Below are 19,351 nucleotides of genomic sequence, written 5' to 3' on the forward strand. Positions count from 1 at the left end.
CAGGCGTCACCTTAAATGGTAAATAAAACTTCTGTCACTCAATTTCTGCAGCTCCTTTTATTTATACATAATTTTGCTCCCAATATCTGCTTTACGTGTTATTTTGCATTCGTTTATATCATAAAATCTCAAGAAAATTTAATGAAGTGTATTGTTGATTATATGTGAAAAGGTGAAGGGATATGGATAGTTTTGCAAAGCACATAAATTTCAATGACGGGCCTGTCAGGTGCTTAGTCACAGAGCAGCATTTTAGCTTGAAGAATCAGGATCTTTCCAGCATAATGAGGCGAAGATATAAACCTTTCTTCTAATCTGCACTAAATTGAGCATATTTTTGAAAAACCTCCAGCAAAAGGATGAAAAGAAGTGATCAAACCACTGTTGGAATATTAAATTAGGTGTTTTTTTTTAAATATGGGATTCATTTTCTCACCCTTCCAGCTTCTGTTTCTTAATAGTGACAAACCGTTTAGATTTGGTCTGGAGTTGAGTAGATATACTTCACTGAATCAAAGTAACAAGCTCTCGTTTAAAAGTGCTTGTTATTGCTATTGACAGGCTCAGATGGTTATTTGGCTGAATATAACGACAGAACTGAGACATCCAGTGCAGCCATTTTTCATCCGACATTATCTTCTCCCAGCACACTTCCACCAAGCTGACTTTTACAGATATATTTACACATGTGAAGCAGCAAATGGCTTTCAACTCAGCATGTGTTCAAATTAGATATGAAAATGTCCTTATAAGCCTCATAAAACATTAATTTTCTGCACATTTCTAGATATGCAAGAATAAAGTGACAAGATATGTTTCATGCTATGTTGGTATTGCATGGTTTGTCCTTTTCTTTTCCTTTTTTAGGTAAAGCTCCGTCTTTATAGCACCATCATAGTATTGCATATCTGCCATGCATTTCGGTGCCATCTGAAGATATGTGTCTCTATGTAAGTAGCATTTCAGCACTGAATTTCTACAAATCTGGCCATGCAGCATACATGAAGCGATATCCAGCTAAGACGGACTGCCTCTGAGTTTATGGACATGCTGAACATTTCTGCTGCAGAAGCACAGCTCAGAGTTTCCATGTGTTCCACATTTGGGCTTCACCACTATCAAACGTACATCAGTACTACACATGTTTTGTAGCAATGACCGGATTAAACCTTAGCCTAAGCTAATGCTGTTGGAAATGCCTACCCAGCACTAAAGAGCAGTCAGTCCCCTCAGCATGTCGATAGAGAGAGAATACAGCAGCAGACATTGGCCTGTTTTCTCAGCTAATAATTATTAAACCACTTGGGGGCACACTAATAGACTGTACATAGGTTGGTGAACTTTCATCCCAAGAAGTTAGGCAACCATCAATTTGGGGAAAAGCTGAGCATCTTCTGCATTGTAACTTATTTTAATGTTTGTTATAATGTGAGGTAAGCATGTGAATAAATTAATATTTATTTAATAAATGTTTCAGGCTGTAAAATGTATCCATTTATAGAACAGCCACTTAGCATATGGTAAGTCGCCAGGCTAGCTATTATTAGCTAACTAGCATTAGCACAACAATGTAGAACTCTGGATTTCATTACTTTCAAACACAGTGGAAATTTGTACACTGAAAGAGACTGCATAGTACTTTGTGTATGTAAAATATTTTATGATACAATTGCCAGAAGAACTTTGTTTGCTGCAGTAACCAGTAAAATATTAAGGATATATGCAGGATAGCCATATTGCATGTTGTAAACCTCTAATTTTATAGCTTCAAAGTAATTTTTGTAACTTTTTCCAGCTCCAAATTTGGACATTTTGTCAGTATAATATACAGTTTAATTGCAACATTCAAACACAAAATGTAAGTTTTATTATTAAAATCCTAGATTTGTTGCACTGCTATCTTAAAATCTAAAAATGATGCTACACAAAGCACACTTTCTTTAAAAAAAAAAAAGTCTCTGCTTCTCTTTCGCTTTTCAACTAAGCCATCGTCTCTGAGATACGTGCAGTTACAGTTTAAATGATCTGACTTCCAGGCAGGAAACAGGCTTAATCAGACAAGACACAGCTGTGACTGTCAGTGTTAATAAGAGCAAGAATATTATGTGAAAAAAAAAAAAGAAATATGATTTTATTCTCGCTTCTCCACCACTAATAAGTGCTGGTGGGGTTGATGTAAAAAAGAAAAAAGTGATATTTTGACAAAAGTATTACAAAAAGGAGTCGGGGATTGCTGTTTCTTTTTAAGGAGAGCTTGTTCAGGTTTGATTGGGAAATATGAAACCCGGAAAAAAAGGGGTGCATGATGTAAAAGTGAGGTAAAGCCACTGCAAACACCTGAAATTAACAGATTCGATTTTGTTCATGGATGTGTGACTGCAGGAATCCTTCCCTGTTTTGTCTTAGCAGAAAACTTTCAGGCCTCTTCATATGGCGTAGTTTCTCTCAGATCTGTTTTCTTTTTTAAATTGAACTCTAAAATAACTTTTGAACTACCAGTTATTTTAAGGGTGAGCTGTGATAAGATGTGATATGATGCAATTTTTCATGAGTAAGGATTCCATGGCTGGCATGGAAAGGCTTCAGAAGCTGAGTCCAAATGAGATCAAAGAACTTGCTTCGACTCTGAACTTGTATCTTTTTGCATTTCAGCTCAAAATGTAGAGCAGATCTTGAGTCTTAAGAGTCAAGTTAAATATTTTTGCTGTGATTTACTCGTGCGTGTTGCTAACATTTACTTCAATAAACCAAACACACAAAAAACAATGTTTTAAAAAGTAATTAATTAAAAGAGAAGGTAATTGTTAAGACAACAAAGCATATGGAGCATGTTTATCATCTTTAACAAAACCTAATTAAAAAAGGCAATTTAAAAACATTAATATCACGCAGCTGTGCTTAAAAATAGAAATTATGAGATCATAAACGCATTGAAAGGTGATTCCAGACAGTTCTGTCTCACTGAGACAATAAAGAAGAGTAGAATCAGTACTCTTTGTGCTTCAGTGATTAAATGTGTTTGTCTGCTGTGAAGAATGAATGAATCATAAGTGACTCACTTAGATGTTATATTTAGCGCTTCCCCATGTCGATTTGATGGTTATCAACTTCGAAGCCTAACAGTTTGATATTTGTATGTCTCTAAAAGGAAACCAGCTTTTTTTTTTTGCCATTTATTTCATGTTTCTGCTGTTTACTCAGACTTCACAAGCTGCGTTTAGTTTTCTACGAGACAAATTCAAGAAAAAATAAAATAAAAAAAATAAAAAATCGACTCCACCAGTCTAAGTGGTTCGAAAGCACAATATTGCACAAAGCCAGAAGTACAACATGATCCAAATCAATGCAATCGCTGCTGGTGCTCGGGTCGCACTCGTCCCACTCAGTTTGCCAGGGTTCAAAATGTACTACAGAAATCAAATGAAAAGCTAAGCATGTTGTGGGGATCTATGAAGAGTAAACAGCTGAATCCAAAACCAGACTTGACAGAAGAGCTTGAAGTGAGGCGACTGCCAGATGAGAGGGTCACGATACGATATCCATTAACACTCCTGCTAACGGCTGGACAGACTCTTGACATGAAATACAAACAAAAAGCTACAGAGCAGCTTCGTTTTTAGGCAGAGAGAACCACTTCTTCTCAGAGAAAGAAAATATTTTTTTATGTTTTCAATGCATTCTTGTACTTTTATATGCCTTGCAAGAGAGTTTGCATCCTTCGGATGATTTTGTCACATGGCCCACAAACGTCAGTGTATTTTATTTGGGTTTTATAGATTAGAAAGTAGTCCATATTTGAGTAGTTGAGGGTTTTAAAGTTACTTTACAAATAAAGACAAGAAAAAAAAAACTTCTACCTGCAGGAACATTTTTTAAGAGTGTTACACGAAACAGTGTTTTTGGGGACTTGAAACTCTTTTATTCTTGGAAGCTGGAAGTGGGTTCCAAAGTGAAAATGTTGCCCTTGCAAATTAATGTGAAAACATTGGCATGATAATCCAGGCGTGTCCAAAGTCAGCAGACCTCTGCAGAACGTCGACATGCTGAGGAGACGGTAACTTCCTCCTCTGCATGTCGATGTTCTGCAGAGGCCTGCTAACGAGCCATCATTTGATTCAGGTGTGTTGACCCAGCGGGCGGCGAGGCCTGACTCTGGACACCCCGGTGTTAGACCGACCTCTAACCTCACCTGACCTGTGACCCCAAATGGACCATTACTAAACAACAACAGGTTACATGTTCAACTTCATTAATCAACTTAGAGAAATGGCTTGCCATTCTTGTTGTTTGTCGCTAACACTGTGCTCATGTCCCATACTCCAGGTTTAACTCCACTTACAGGTCTGAGGGAGTAGAAATACTGCTCTGGGATTTTCTCTGTTTGCTTCTGGATGAAAACATTTCATTAAATGCTCCCGTGTGGATGGGAGTGTTTGTGAAACTGACTTCTTAGCTGCTTCCTCAACTAATGCTCTTTGTGTTCCTGTCACTTTAGGTCAGGGGTGTCAAACACATTTTCATTTTGGCCCAAATCAAGATCATGAAAGCTCTTAGATTGCTGGTTGTGCCAGAATGAATTGATCAAACCAATTCACAAACTGGTAAAATATCAGTGAATTCATAAAAATACATGGTATTATTGAACATATTTTCAGTCCCTCCAGGATTTCGTGATTCTTTTTGTGATTTTTTATTTTTTTTTGCAATAAAACTCAAAATGTTTGTGGTGCTAAATCAGAAATATTTTTGATCTTTGCTCTTATTTATGATAGTAAATGTGTCTTTTTATCACTGGCTGTTTAGATCATGGACTACAATGAAGCTGTTGGAACAAGTAAAGTTTTTGACAACCACTAATAAACTCCCAATTATGCATTAGCACAAAAACAGTGAGGGGTTTGTTGATTTTGCATGAATTTCCACAATAATTCTCAAGAAACTGGAGGAACTGAATGATATAATCTGGCAGTATACAGATAAAAACTGCATTGACTTTGTGCTGTCCTCTTTCAACTTTTGGATGATGTGTTTATGCACAAAACCTTTTTGTGGTATTTTACAACCTAACTCTACTTTAACTGACTTTCTGCTGGGTTCCTTGATCTTGCTGTGATCTTTGGTAACTAATGTTCCCTTTAGTTGCATTTCTAGCTGGAGGAATTAGTGCATAGAAAAATGAGCAACTAGCTGATTTCTAAAGGCATCTGAATGTGCTGAGTCTTATTTAGGATTAAGCACCACTTGGTTTTGTTCTATTACACAAAAATATGCCAGAGTGTGAAAAACTTCAAAGAGGTATTAATATATTTTGCAAGACACTGTAAAATTTTCAGCGTGTCCTAACAGACCTCTCTTTGCTCTTGCAAACATTTTACAGCTTTCCTTATCTGTACATTAACCGACGGCAACAATTAAAACGTAATCAAATTAAACAGAAATTGCAATAGATACAAGCTAATTGAACGAATGAAGGATGACACTTGAATTCATTACTGTAATTTGCGTGATTTTGTATCTGACATTTCATTCACTGACAATTAAAGTGACAATTAAATTACCCCTCTAATCGCCTCTGTGCAGAGCGAATGTATAACATGGAAATTAGGGGGAAAGTAAAGTTAAGGCAATTTTGCAATGGAGCTTAAATCACCGTGGGTTTCAGGGCCCGGAGCTTCCTGTTAAACCAACTTGTGTGCCAAACTTTCCCCCTGATGACTCCACTAAAGTGTCTGAAAAGAAGAGCTATTGATTTGTGTTTGCCATCCAAACAAATTTAAATCTTTTATTAGCTCGGCAACACAGAGCCAAATGTAAATTAGACTTCTGAACTTCGATCGTGTCAAGATGCTGCCGAAAATGTTCCAGCGGTGGCTTCTAGTGGAAACACGATTGACGTCTACGATGAAAAAAATCTGATTACCGAAACAGGAAGCAGCGCAAAAGGGTGATGCAGCCTGACACACTAATGCAAATCTAATGTCTCTAAAAGCTAAACTGCTGTTTATCTCCACTGTTTTTTGAGCATATTTGCAGGAAATACATTAGATGCACTGCAGAGTTTCAGCATTACCTCACATAAATATGGCTTTTAGCGGTTATCTGTTCATGAATTGCTGCCAGAAGCTCTCCCTTCTTGCCTTGTTTGCTGAGTTAATATGTTTTCAGTGACTGGCTGTCCAAGCCTGTTGACTCGTGTATCTAAAACGGCAGGAATATGGCACAAACAAACCACAACACCAAAGCTGTGAAAACACAAAAGTGGAGACAAAAAAATACCTCCAGGCTGTGATGTCAAAATGACAACATACTTTTCCACCTACTTGTATTCCAAAAAAAAATGCACGAGTGAAATTCATGCCCTCGTGGCATGTGGCGTGTATTTAAAAAATACATTTCCGTCTCAGCGTTTCAACACCCCCAGATTTAACTTCAGGTTGGAGGAGATTGCCAGCCCGGCATGGAGACAACTTCTGTCCACAAACTGACAAGACGCAACTTGCGAATAAATGTTACCCGACAAACTATTAAAGCGCTTTACAAGCGTGTGTCGCTCTGACACGAAAAACAACCGGGCCCCGTTACTCGGCCCATTTAATCAAATCGCAAACCCTGTGAGGTTTAATAAATGTTCCTGCCAACTTTCATAAATGGAAGATCAATTGTAATTGATTTTATGGCCTGATACATTCATTAAAGTGACATCCATTTATTCACGTTCTTACCTGTTTTGCCATCAGCGCCTGTTTGCACAGAAAAAGCTGACAAGCTCATACTTTATTCAAACTGTGACTTTCGGATTTTTGTCATGCAGAAATAATTGCTACACCACCAACACGGATTTAACACATCCAAAGTAACTCTTAATTTCTCTCACTGGTCAGCTGATGAGACATCTCTATGATTTTAACTACATGATATGAGCTGGTAGTTAATTTGTAACAGCCTGATGAGAAATGCCATTTCCCCCTTAAAAGATGACTAAATTAGTTTTGGGATAGCAGCTCCTGTCGCATGAAACGGCACACTGAGAGCCGCCCCTCTTCAGAGCTGAGCACAAGACAATTAGAAATTAGCTCCGCTCGCCAACTGTGCTGGAAAAGATTCTCGAATGAGCCATGAGGGGGACTTCTTGTGAGGTTGTAAATGTTGCTTTTTTAATAAGATTCAACTATCTGCATGCATAAGAACACCTACAGTGCCTGGCAAAAGTATTCCCCCTGTTTGACAACGACAAACTTCAAAGTGTTTACTGGGAATTTCACTCTGTATCTGCATTACTTCTGTCATCTGTTGCACAGCAGTGATGCTGCAAAGTTGGTTCATGGAGGAGTTTACCAGTTTTGCCTAAGGATGATTATTTTTCTTTCCCAGTTGGAAAATTGGAATCAGCTTGGATCTTCTGATTTGATTGCGATCAATCAACCTGTGGCTATTTACTGAAGTCATCAAGAAAACATGAAAGGTTACATTTGGAAAAGTTAGAATCAATCTAGATGATGTGATCAAGTTGTGGCACAACGTGGGCCGCTTTCTCTGAGAGCTTTGTTGTTTATGTATTCCAGAATAACCCCAGAAGCAAGCACACTGTACTGTTTGCCAGTTGTGGAACTGATAAATCAAGCTAATGAATAAAACAAGCTTGCGGCAGAATGGAAGTGAGCCCCTGTGACATATTTCAAAAGTTAATGGAGCCTCACAATGACCACAGGCCGCCATCATTGCCTGGTCAGAAAGAAACCCTGGGCACTGAGCATCAGCTGTTGCACACAGGGTAAACTTAATTCAACCTTTTCCCTGGAAAAAGGAGAAACTAAAGTTAAATACACTAAGAAAGTGTTCATTTTAATGATCTTCTATAGACAATCTATAAAATTTTATTGGCATGTAGGCACAAGCTCCTTACCAATATTGTTGACATTGTGTGTATTGATTGTATTTTAAATGTGTAAATTGGCTTCCTCCTTGTTTACTCATATGTTTAATCAATTAAATTTACCTGTTCAAATGTTAACTCTTTAATTCATAATACTTTGTAAAATGACCTCCAGCTAGTTCAGTAAAAAAGCAGCAGATAAATTTGATTTTGGCTGAACTGTGTTCTTGGTTATCTCAATGCTGTTTGGGAACAAAACCGGATTGTTAAAAAACAGATTTTGTCCTGAACCTTAACTAGTAGCAACCGACTTTGATAGCTAACTAAATCACCTCCTTCCAAATTCAGAGGAAGTGAAATTCAAACAAAAATTCAGAATTTGATACTCTATAAATACTCTTACAGAGTCTCTATAAGAGGTAGATGCTCTCCTGTCCACCTTGACAGGTAGCTAGTTGTTTTCAAGCTAACAAGTTACAGAGGTAGCTGGCTAGATAGCATGAAAGCTACTTCAATATAAGCTATTTATTGAGGTAAATATCTTATAGATAGATAGATGACTAAAAACCAAGAAAAACTGCCAAATGGATTTATAGACTTATTTAAAAGTTTAGTAGTTATGCCTCCATCTTTATTTTTCCAATCATAAGTTTCAACTATTTTACAAATTGCAATATTTGGTTTCAATTTGACGGGTTTCTTTCCCCACGCAGAGAAGCCTGACTGACTTGAATGATTAATTTTCGATTTTGGAAACCTAATTTCAATCAGGTCTACTGGACAAACATTGACTTCCATCAAAGATAAAATCAAACAAATAGGAAGACAAATGAACAAAAAATAAATCAGGGAGGCACAAAAATAGAAAACACTGTCATTTATTCATTTATTTATTTTTATTAAATCTTGATTGTTCTTCTTACATCCAGGCAAAATCTCCATCTACTTCCAGCTTTTTCTTTTATGACACAGTCTTATAACATGATTTTCTGAGGCATGGCCAGATAAGGCAAATTTAAAACAAGCACGGACTTCTCTGCTCCAGATGAAAAAAACTGAGCTTTTCAAGATCAAATCAGGACGCATAGCAAAAGCCGAGGCTTCGCTCGTTTTCAGTTTCTTGACAGCGTAGCTTTCCCTGCTCTCTCCATGACAACTTGTGTTTTCTCTCTCTCTCCAGATCCACAAACGACACCTCAGCAAACACTGTGAAACAGATGCTTTCTCCTCACTGAGGTTCTCTGACCTCTAAAAGGAGAACTCGTAACAGGACGGCAGCGTGATTCGGAGAAGAAATTGAAAGTAAATACACATTTGTTATTCTCATAATCCCACCTCGCCAGCTCATGTGAAAGTCAGAGCTGATTGGTACTGCAAACAATTCAAACGTGTGTTTAATTGCGGCGGCGCTATAACATCCTCGGTATCATCCCTCCTCGTGTCTCGATGACAAAACGGTTTGTCAGGTTTGTTCAGAATTGCTCTTGTGAGAATTTAGCAGATGGGACGTCCAAAGGCAACCCAAATTACTTGAGCAACGTTGAGAAAAACAAGTGGTTTGATGAAGCGAGCTGCTTGTTAGGGAAATTACGTCGCAGCCAAGCTTAAAACACCGGGCTTTACCGTGTCGGATCCTCTTCCTCCTGTGAGGGTTAATGACGTGGGATGTTTCACAGCTCTGTCAATTAATTACAGCTTGACTGAGGTCACTGCCTCCAACCTTTAGCTGAAGCTACACCTCGTAACAAACAGCTGTATTTACACGAAGGCTGCAAGTGGGCGGCTGTAAAGAGAGGAGCAGAAAGGAAACAGCTCTGCCTCCAGATATGGATCGTCTAAGTCACACCAAAAGACCAGTTCATATATTATAAGACTGTCCTAATAGCACCTTGTCAGCCTTTCAGCAGAAAACACATAATTGCAAGAATTGAATAAATCTGATGGACCCTTCATGTACTTTAAAGCTCTGAAAAAGAAGAATCAAATGCAGTATGTTCCTGACAGCAATGAACTGGAGTCTTGATGTTGTTGTACTGCTGATGGCCAAAGAGAAGCATCGTGTTTTATTCAGTTGCCACGCATGAGCTGCACAGACCGAATGCCTTGAAGTGACCAACTGTGAGCCGGAAACCTCTGTTGTCTTTGGGCTCCACCCTTTGGTCAGTGAGCAGAACTGCAGCAACAAGCGTCGCCATGAACGCTTGGAGGTGAAAATCAGAGGCCATTGTCATTTTCGTGATTTCTTCCTCCTTCCACTTATTTGAACGCACAAAATAAAAAGTGAGCAATATCTCCTAGTAATAAGTTTCAAAAGGTGGAATGAATGCAGATTGTTTCACAGTCATACTTACATTTTTACACTCTGTAAACTGACAGACAGGAAGTAATCTACAAGTCACACAATGCTGCTCCCTTTTAGATCTCACACATCACTCCAAGGGACTTTTCATTTTCCAAATGAGTAATCCCGCCTTCACAAATGATGTAGCCGCATGACATCAAGTGTTAAATAAGCTTCGGACCGAGGCTATCCATTCTGTTTTGTGGCTGCACCGTAATGTGTACTCCACCATAAAAATCTTATTTTCTATTCAATTCGGTTAAACGATCTCCAGGGATATATGTTCATGTGCATATCTGACTTTCTAATAGAGGACTTTAAAGACATGCAGATGGCTCCTCACAAAGGCAGCCTCGGCGTGCTCAAGCGCATCCTGCCATGACAACAGTTGTCTCCAAAAATGCATCAGAAATGCAATGCGGGGTGGAGGCTTTCCGCGGGAAAAAAATTGAAGCATTACGCCTTTTCATACTTCTTTTCTTTCCCTGATGGAACTGGGATGATGTAATATGCCGAAGATAAACATTGTTGTCAAACTGTATTTCATTATTTTCGTGATTATTCTTGGCGGCTGATTCGTCATGCAGAAGAGACACAATTACGAGAGGACGCTCTGTTATTGAATGCAAGCAAAGAAAACAAAAAACAGAAAAAAACAACCCGCCGCTTGAATATTCAGATGCCTTATAGGTGTTTAAATTACCACAGTTTATTTTAGTCTACTTCCAACAAGTTCTGCTTCAGCATTTGTTCTATTGTTCAAAAGAGACAACGCTGGTTGTGCTCCATCAATATTGCAGAAGGAAAATATTGCATTATGAGTGATTTTATTAATTTAGCAAAGCAATTATCGTTGTTCTTTATGAGTAGGATGTTACAAACCAATGACAGAGCAAGAAAAAAAAAGACAAATTAAAAATGACAGCAACGTTAAGGATGACAGCTGATTACGCTGGGTTATAAAAAACTCCTTTTTTTGGAAGTTGTCTGTTTTTTCAAATGAATTAGGAATATTTTGCAGATTCTCTTGAAACCGATCCAGATGTGAGAACTAGTAATGCATTTTGATGCTCATGTTGCTTCCATAGTTCAAAAAGTTGACCTGATTGAGCAAAACCAATGTGATTTTTTTTTTTTATTCAGCTCATCAAAGTTAAAACAGTCGAAAAATCCCAGACAATGTTTTGGCCGTTGACCAGTGTCAGTAAAAACGCTGTTAAATAAAAAAAAAAGAGAAAGTATGTATTTATTTTTCCCAGTTTTCAAAACTTGACAACAAGATTCCTCTTTGATGGTTTTTGTTATGCAGAAAAATCCAGTTTAATTCTTTATATAAACAACGTCAGGGGACAAGAAGGTGCTTTGTTCAAACGAGATCAAAACTTTAACACTGAACATCACCCTAAAGTGGAAAACATGGCGGTGGAAGCATTATGATGTGGGCAGGCTTTTCTCTGTCAGGGTTTTATGAAAGATGTTGAGGTGGACAGAGCTAAACTTTAGGCAGTCCTGGAAGAAAACGTGTTGAAGGAGACAAAATATCTGAGACGTGGAGCGGAGATTCAGGTTCCAGCAGCACAATAACTGAACATCCAGCCAAGGAAGAAATCAGGGGGTGTAAATACTCACTGCAAGCCACTGTCTCAGTCACTTCCACCGTTTGGGACTGTTATTAACTCTTAGGTTAAGTATTACCTAAAAGGAGAAGCTGCTCAGCTCACTGTTCTTCGTTTCTAAGAGCTGGGTGTTGTTTTTGTGCCTGATTCGAGTAGAGCTGCAGACTTTTAAGTAAAAAGAGGCATATCACCGTTCCCCAGTGATTTATTGTTGAGGGGATTTTTATGCCCCTTTAGCCCCTTTGGTTTTACCACGGAAGGACAAATATTACTTTGAACCTCAGAGATTCAATGCTTTTTTTGAATGCAGCTGTGGCTACAGCAGACTGTAGAGCGAATAGATTCTGCACACAGCCACTGCAGTGCAGACATAGATATGACACATCTCTAAATATCTGCAGTGTTTAATTGAGCTAATTTACATCCCTTCCTTTGCATGTCTTGCATCTGTTCAGAGTCAGCTTCTGTTTTGAAGTTAAATGGTGCGTTTCCCTTTTGCAGACTACACACACACACACAAGTAGAGTGCACCTTTAATTTGCAGGGCAACACTATATTGATTGCTTGAAGCAGTCAAGCTGCATCGCTATAAGACCTCCCTCAAACAACACACACCTAAACACAATCACATTTACTTCAACATCCACCGAGCGCTCCCCGCAGGCCTGGAACGTACATTAGCCTGGGGAAATATAGAAGTTTGGCTCACTTCACTCACTTCTGTTGTGCTCCAAAGTTTCACTGAGTTGTTTTCCTTTTCAGCAGCTGAAAGGGGCACAACACCTCTAACAAAGCAACCTGCTTCACTTGAAATCCTCAGTTTTTTTGCCCGAGTTAAAACCATAAATCATCCTGGGCTCGTTATGACAGTTCCAGCTCCGCTTCACCACATTACTTTGGGAAAGCATTACAGTTGCATGCCAGGGTATCCCCCAGTCCTTAGACTGCAATTTGGTTAGTTTTGTTAGTTTTGCTTTCTCTCTTTGCCTCAGTTGATACAATCATGGTTTTAATCATGGCTGGCGACTGCAAGCAAAGATACAGCACATGAACTGGCAGACTCTAATTTTGTTGTCAAATTCTCTGAGGCGATGCAGCGCCTGGAACGTAATGGTTTTATATTTTCTGTCTTGTTCTACATTCTTTATGCTGGTTCTTCATTTCCTTCCTGCATGTGAGACATATTTGTTGCCTGTTGTTTACTTTCTTACTGGATTAAAGTAAGTCATTCATTTGAATCATCTGTCACTGCAGTTGTTTTGACAAACGTAGTTAGAAGAGTGCGATGATGTGTTTCTCTCTTTTACATTCTTTGAAGTAAATTTGTCTGCAAATTTACTTCAGACAAAGTAAATTTGCAGACATTTACTTCTGCAAATTATTTAATTTAAAATCATGTCTATTTTTAAATGACATGATTTATTTAAAAATAGGATAAACTAAAGTGTTAGCTTAATAAATAAGCATATTAACTGGATTGGATGTGATTTGAATTGAAATGTTTGTATTTAATGATCTGCTCTTATTTGACTGCACCTACATGAACTGACTAGAATCAAACTGAGTTGGTTCAAGTTAAACAGACCTGAACTGAGCAATGTTGAGATAATTGAATTGAACTAAATTCAATTAAACAACTGAATAATTAAAAATGAACTAATGAACATGAAACTCAAATGGGTTGAATTTAGTTGAGTGAAGCTGAACTTTGTTTAGTTGAATAAAATTGAGCTGAACTATTTTTAACTCAGTTGAACTGAACAGAAGTCGACTGAAATGAGGCTTATTAAGACTGAAGTGGGTAGAATTAAATAAATCAGCTTAACTTAATTTATTTGAGGTAAACTGAGTTGAACTGAAATGAGATAAGCTGAACTAAGTCAAGTGGAAAAGAACTGACCTGAGCTGAAATAAACTGAACTGATTCATTAAAATCAATTGAACCAAACAGCTGGACTGAGCTGGAGAGAGCTGAGTTTAATTATATTAAACTGAAATGATCTGATTTAAATTTAACTAAACAAACTAAAGAACTTCAGATGAGAATGTTTTAATTAAACTGAACTGAACTGAGTTTTGCAGTGCAATAGACTGATTAGCGATCCAACAGTCTATCAATGGCCCCTGGAGGCAGATATGAAGTTTGCCTATGATTGGATGGATTAATTCAGATGGATAGAGTTGAACTTGAAAGAATTAGACTCAGTTAGATTATTTAAAATGTGAATTTGAGCTAAACTGAACTGAGTTGGGCTGCAGTGAATTGAACTTTAACAAAAGATTATTGCTATCTAACAACTTTTTCTACATTTAGCTTGGATGTACTGCTAGCTAACTGAAGAGTGTCCATATTCTGAGATTGGTTTAACACTTAGCGCAATAAAACATATCTCTACTGGCCATAAAATGCTAAAAATATTAAACATACTTTGCTTTTGTAATTTGAAATTAGTCGTCTATCTCGACATTGGATGCCTTCACATTGACATTTGTCTCTTGTTGTGTAATTAGCAGAACGGGGCTAGCTAAAATTGACTTTAAACTACATTTTGTTTAATGTAAGTACAATAGAATGAGAGCTTTTACTTAAAACTTGCCACTAACGACATATATTATTTACTTAACATTGGTCCTCCCTGCACTCACTCCCCGACTCTCAGTAGGCTGGATTACTTTTTAATCGCGTTCCCAGGGCCTAAGCAGAGCATGCATCCATGTTTTGTCATCATGTAGCAGCAGGTCAGGTATCAGCACACAGACCCGTTTACCTCGGTGCTGCAGACGGATTAGTGTGAGCGTGAGCTTTGATGTCAAATTTATGGACAGTGGAGAAAAACACCTAAGCGCCTCTCAAAATGATCTGTTTGTTTATGAGATGTTATAAGGCAAGAGGAAACCCGAGGGAGAGGAAAAATTATGAAAACATGCAGAAAGGGCTGCTGGTGAAATTCCTTTTGTTTACGATTGTTGTTTATTTTCATGTTTTATTCATTCAGGTTTTGTGGGTCATTTGTACTAAAGAAGTAGCAGAACTCTCTTTGTGTGGTTTAGGGAAAGCCGAACTGTTGTATGAAACACATTCTGCTGTCTGAACGCCTAATGAGTAATAATGTTGTTGTCATGCACGGTTTGCACTTAAGCAAATACTGCTTCATTATTTATCCACTGTTGTTGCAGTCAGATTTAATCTTGTCCCTGTAATTGCTTAAAGGAAAAAACAAAGGGTGTGTTTACAGCCCTGCGTTTGCGGGTTTTACAGCAGCACTACCACTTAAGGTCACTTACTTGTTCTCCTCTTTCTTCTTTTTCTTTTTTGGTTATTTCTTATCAGGCGTTTTGGCCTGAAGCTGAGGCGGCTCGTCTCCCTCAAGTCCTGCTTCTGGAGCCTGAAAACACTGCCAACGAGCTTCTTTATTGACATAATCAGGTTGAGTGGTGCTGATGTGGTGACATTTGCTGTAATAGGAGACTGATAATCCTCACACAATTGCTTTCCTTCTTTTGGATTACAGGGGGAGGCCATGGGGGACACGGTCCGCTTCTGCAGCCAATCTACTGCCCACCAAGTGACCATGAACAGGTTAGCCTCACCTCACTCTTTAACTTGCATTACCCTGTGGAAAATAGGAGTCCTGCAAGATCAAACCGTCTGCGGTAAAATGGGGAAGGGGAATGAGAGGACAAGCACAGACAGAAGCTGCAAGAGCTCTCTCAAGTGGTGAAAAAGGAAACTTCTCCATGTCCTTGAATTGTATTTTCATTTATGCTATTCATGGAAATGGGCGTCCTATCGGAAATCATTGCAATGTGAATTCACAAGTTGTTTGAGGTTTGGTCTTAAAATGAGTTTTTGAATCTCAAAGGAACACAAAACTTGAAGCAGAGCACCATGATCCTTTCAACCCGAAGCAATACTGATATAGTTATTACAATTTCATCTGTCCCTGGAAAATAAGAGCACATTTCTACATCCCACTGCTTGTATCATCAGAGGTTTACATACAGTGTTTTGTAAAAAAAAAAAAAGGGGAAAGAAAAAAGGATTTGAACTTTGTACCTTTGGTTCCACATTACAATCACAAGCTCCGACGTGTTTTAATAGGATATTGTGTAACAGCATATATAGTTCTAATATTTTCCTCCAAAGAATTGGAAACTGTGTGAATCGTTTGTACTAAATTAAATCCAATGTAGATTTAATTTACATTGGCAAATAATTAGTCTCAGCATCAATGCAGCTGCTTTCAGGAGGTTTGGTAAATAATTTTAGTACGCAAACAACACCATGGAGACCAAATAACACACCAGAGATATAACACACATTTAAAGGAGCAGTGGAGGAGCTGGAACTCAGGTGGAAGAATCTGATGAGAGTAAAATGTGTACAATCGATCCAATATCGCTAGTACTTTTTATTATTTTATTATTTGACCTTTAGGCGTTTCCTTCACGTTTTCTTTGAATTATTTTGCTAAAACCTAAGACCGAATTTGGACAAAGTTAATAGGCATCTACAAAATACTTCAAATAACAAATTAACATCTAAGTTGAGAGAAAATCAAAACTAAATATATTTTTTCGTTAGCATTGAGAAACTACAAAAATGAAACAAAATGTCAAAAAGTAATTTGAAACTAAAGTATCAATCTTATCATGCTAATGTTAAACCAATACTGATGCCAATCTGGGATCAATATTATCACTATTTTGGATTGATCCGCCCACTTCTAGCAGACAGAAGCTGCGCACGCCCCAAACCGTGCTGTTATGTAAAGGTGGCAAGGAAAGATAATAACTGTTGAAAGAGCGCCATGAGATTTTCAGTTTGCCAGAAGACATCCAGAAAAAAATGGCCAACATGTGGAAGTAGCTGCCCTGTGCATGGCAGAAAACTGACACATCTCACTGACCGCAGCATTCCCACAGTGAAACGTGGTGATGACATCATGCTGGGAGGATCATATGGAGCTGCACACAGTGCCAATCTGCCAGGAAGCCAGTTACAGGCATGGAGGAGGTTCACCTTTAGCCTCTGGATGTACAAAGATGGGAGAGATTTACAGAAAAATGTGGACGTAACATGACTAGTTGTAAAAATGTTCAAGTGTTATCAATGTTGTGGTCAATCAAGTCTGCGTACTTTTTCCTCCAGTTAACAGAAACACATGAAAACTTCGTACTCCAGTGTCAGTCAGTTTAGGTTTAGTTTCCATGTGAAACAAGCAGCTAACTCGGTGAGTCAGGCAGCTTCCTACAGCCTTCAGGCAGCTTCTGGATATTTATTTATTGTATTGGACAAAACCTGAGCACACAGAGTCTCTCTGCATAGCTGTGCATCTACCTGATGGCTTCTGTTTCTGTGCAGTTGCATCATCGATACGTGCTGGAGCGCCATTCTCGCTGGCAGCCACCTGAACAATGACAGAACTACTTTAACTGATGAAGAGGCTGTGAAAGCAGTTTGTGTTTGTAGCGTTTTCTGTGCCGAGTCCCACTGAATCTCTCTGTCCAACCGCTGCCTGGTTCTGACGTATTCAAAGTCTTTGCTCTTTCGCTGAATTGTGAATGTATGGATATTTTGACAAGTAACGACACCTACTTACTGACAGCGAACTTAACTTCTGGTGAGGTAAAAATATTCCTTTTTCATTCTCCCACAACCCGTTTGCTGCAAAAGTCTCTTTCTTATCCATTGCCCAAGCTGATATGTTTCATTTTACTTTTGTCATCTGCCTGAGTCTAAAGTACAACAAAATACCCGTAAAAGAAACGTTTAGCACCAAACTATCCGAAACTGCATGTTCTAAAACATAGTATTGTCAAACAAATTTAGATTAGACTGCCAGTGCAATAAAATTTGAAAGATATTCCACTTATTCATACTTAGAAAAAGTATGAATAACAGTTAAAAAGTTTGTAGCCGAGTTCCTTAAAGGGAAGCAACTTCTCAATCAAAAGCTGTGACTGTAAATAGGGTTTATAATGTAAAATTGACTTTTTTTTAGCTTTATATCACTTTATAATATTTCCTCACTAAGAACATTCCTGGAGTGTTGTTTTGATTCTTAATGCATGTTCCTCGAGTCTCCCATGACATGCATTTAGGGGGCTCCTCCAAACTTACGATCTCAGAGCAACTCGTACTCATGTACATTTGTCTGTTGAACATAATTCCTGGGTTTAAAAAAATAATGTATTAATTTATTTATTTATTGCATGAATGTATTAATTGTAACAATAAAAGCAGCCCTGTGTCCAGAAATAGGCCTAGCTTGGCAGACAATTAAAGCTACTTTTATGTTTATCTCTTTTTAAAATCTAAGCCTAGGGTTTGCTCTACCTACAACTTCTTTGACACAGTTTTATTTTATTTTAAGTGGCATACAGTGAAAAGGAATTGCATAAAGTGTTTATAAAAGGTGAGCACATGTTGAGAATACTGGGAATGCCACGAAGACCTATTCTATTTCAAGAAGGACAACAGTGTTTCGCCTTTCCTTTGACAGTAAATGTTGCTCTCTGGGAAATGCGTATTGTTCTTCTGGCATCAAACGGGAACAGAGCAGGAGCAGAAATAAAAATAGGTGCATTGTATGTTTTAATATTTCATGTGCAGCGCTGGTGCAACTTGCCTTTGGTATTGGTTTGGTATTTGCACTGGAAAAGCTTGCAATAAATCTGTGTACTAGCTCAGAGGGTAGCACGGAAAACTCTTTTTTTATTTGCTATTAGCACATTAGCTATTTTTTTCTTTTGGAAAAAAAAAACATGTTCATGTGGAAATGCTTCTGAAGGTTTTCATCTATCTTCCTTTAACGCCTTTCTAGGAAAACTCTGCAGTGAGAATCCTAACATTTTTATTACTTGGCACAATGGTCAGTTTAGATGTGAATAACTTAAGAAACCAAAAGACTAGTAACTGCTATTTTCTTTCCATGCTACTCATGTGGTCCATTAAGGAATGGAACTGCCCTCCTCAACTTTTACACATACTTTAAGGATTTTTATGGGAGGTTGCATTGCTTCTTTTATTTTTATTTTCAAAAAAACAAAATCGTAACAAACCTAATGACTTTTGTCTGTTCTTGTTAACTTTAGGAACAACGTGTGAAGCACCAGTCTCACTGCAGTAACTGCGACATAATCGTGGACCAAACTGTACCGTTGTAACCAATAGGAAGATTCGCCTGCAGTAGCCACCCTTCAACATTAGAGGGCAGCACAGCGAAGACTTGTAGGCCAAATATCACAGAGTTAAACAAGTTTGTAGCAAAATGAGCCTATGCATTGTTGTTCAGCTCTTGGCACTGCAGCAAACCAGCTTTCTCAACTAGTCAGCTTTCATTATTTATTTTTTTTCTACACCCCATCTATCTAATTACTTTGTTATGTTGTTAATTTAGCTGTGCTCTTGGCCTAGTAGCTGTTATGTTTTCTGTAAATAACAAGCTAAAATATAATACTAATCTGTTAGTTTCTTCTTCCACATGAGAGCTGATATGTTCAGTGCTTTCTAACTTG

The sequence above is a fragment of the Poecilia formosa genome, unplaced genomic scaffold (genome assembly GCF_000485575.1).
Source record: "Poecilia formosa unplaced genomic scaffold, Poecilia_formosa-5.1.2 Scaffold252, whole genome shotgun sequence".
NCBI classification, from domain to species: Eukaryota; Metazoa; Chordata; class Actinopteri; order Cyprinodontiformes; family Poeciliidae; genus Poecilia; species Poecilia formosa.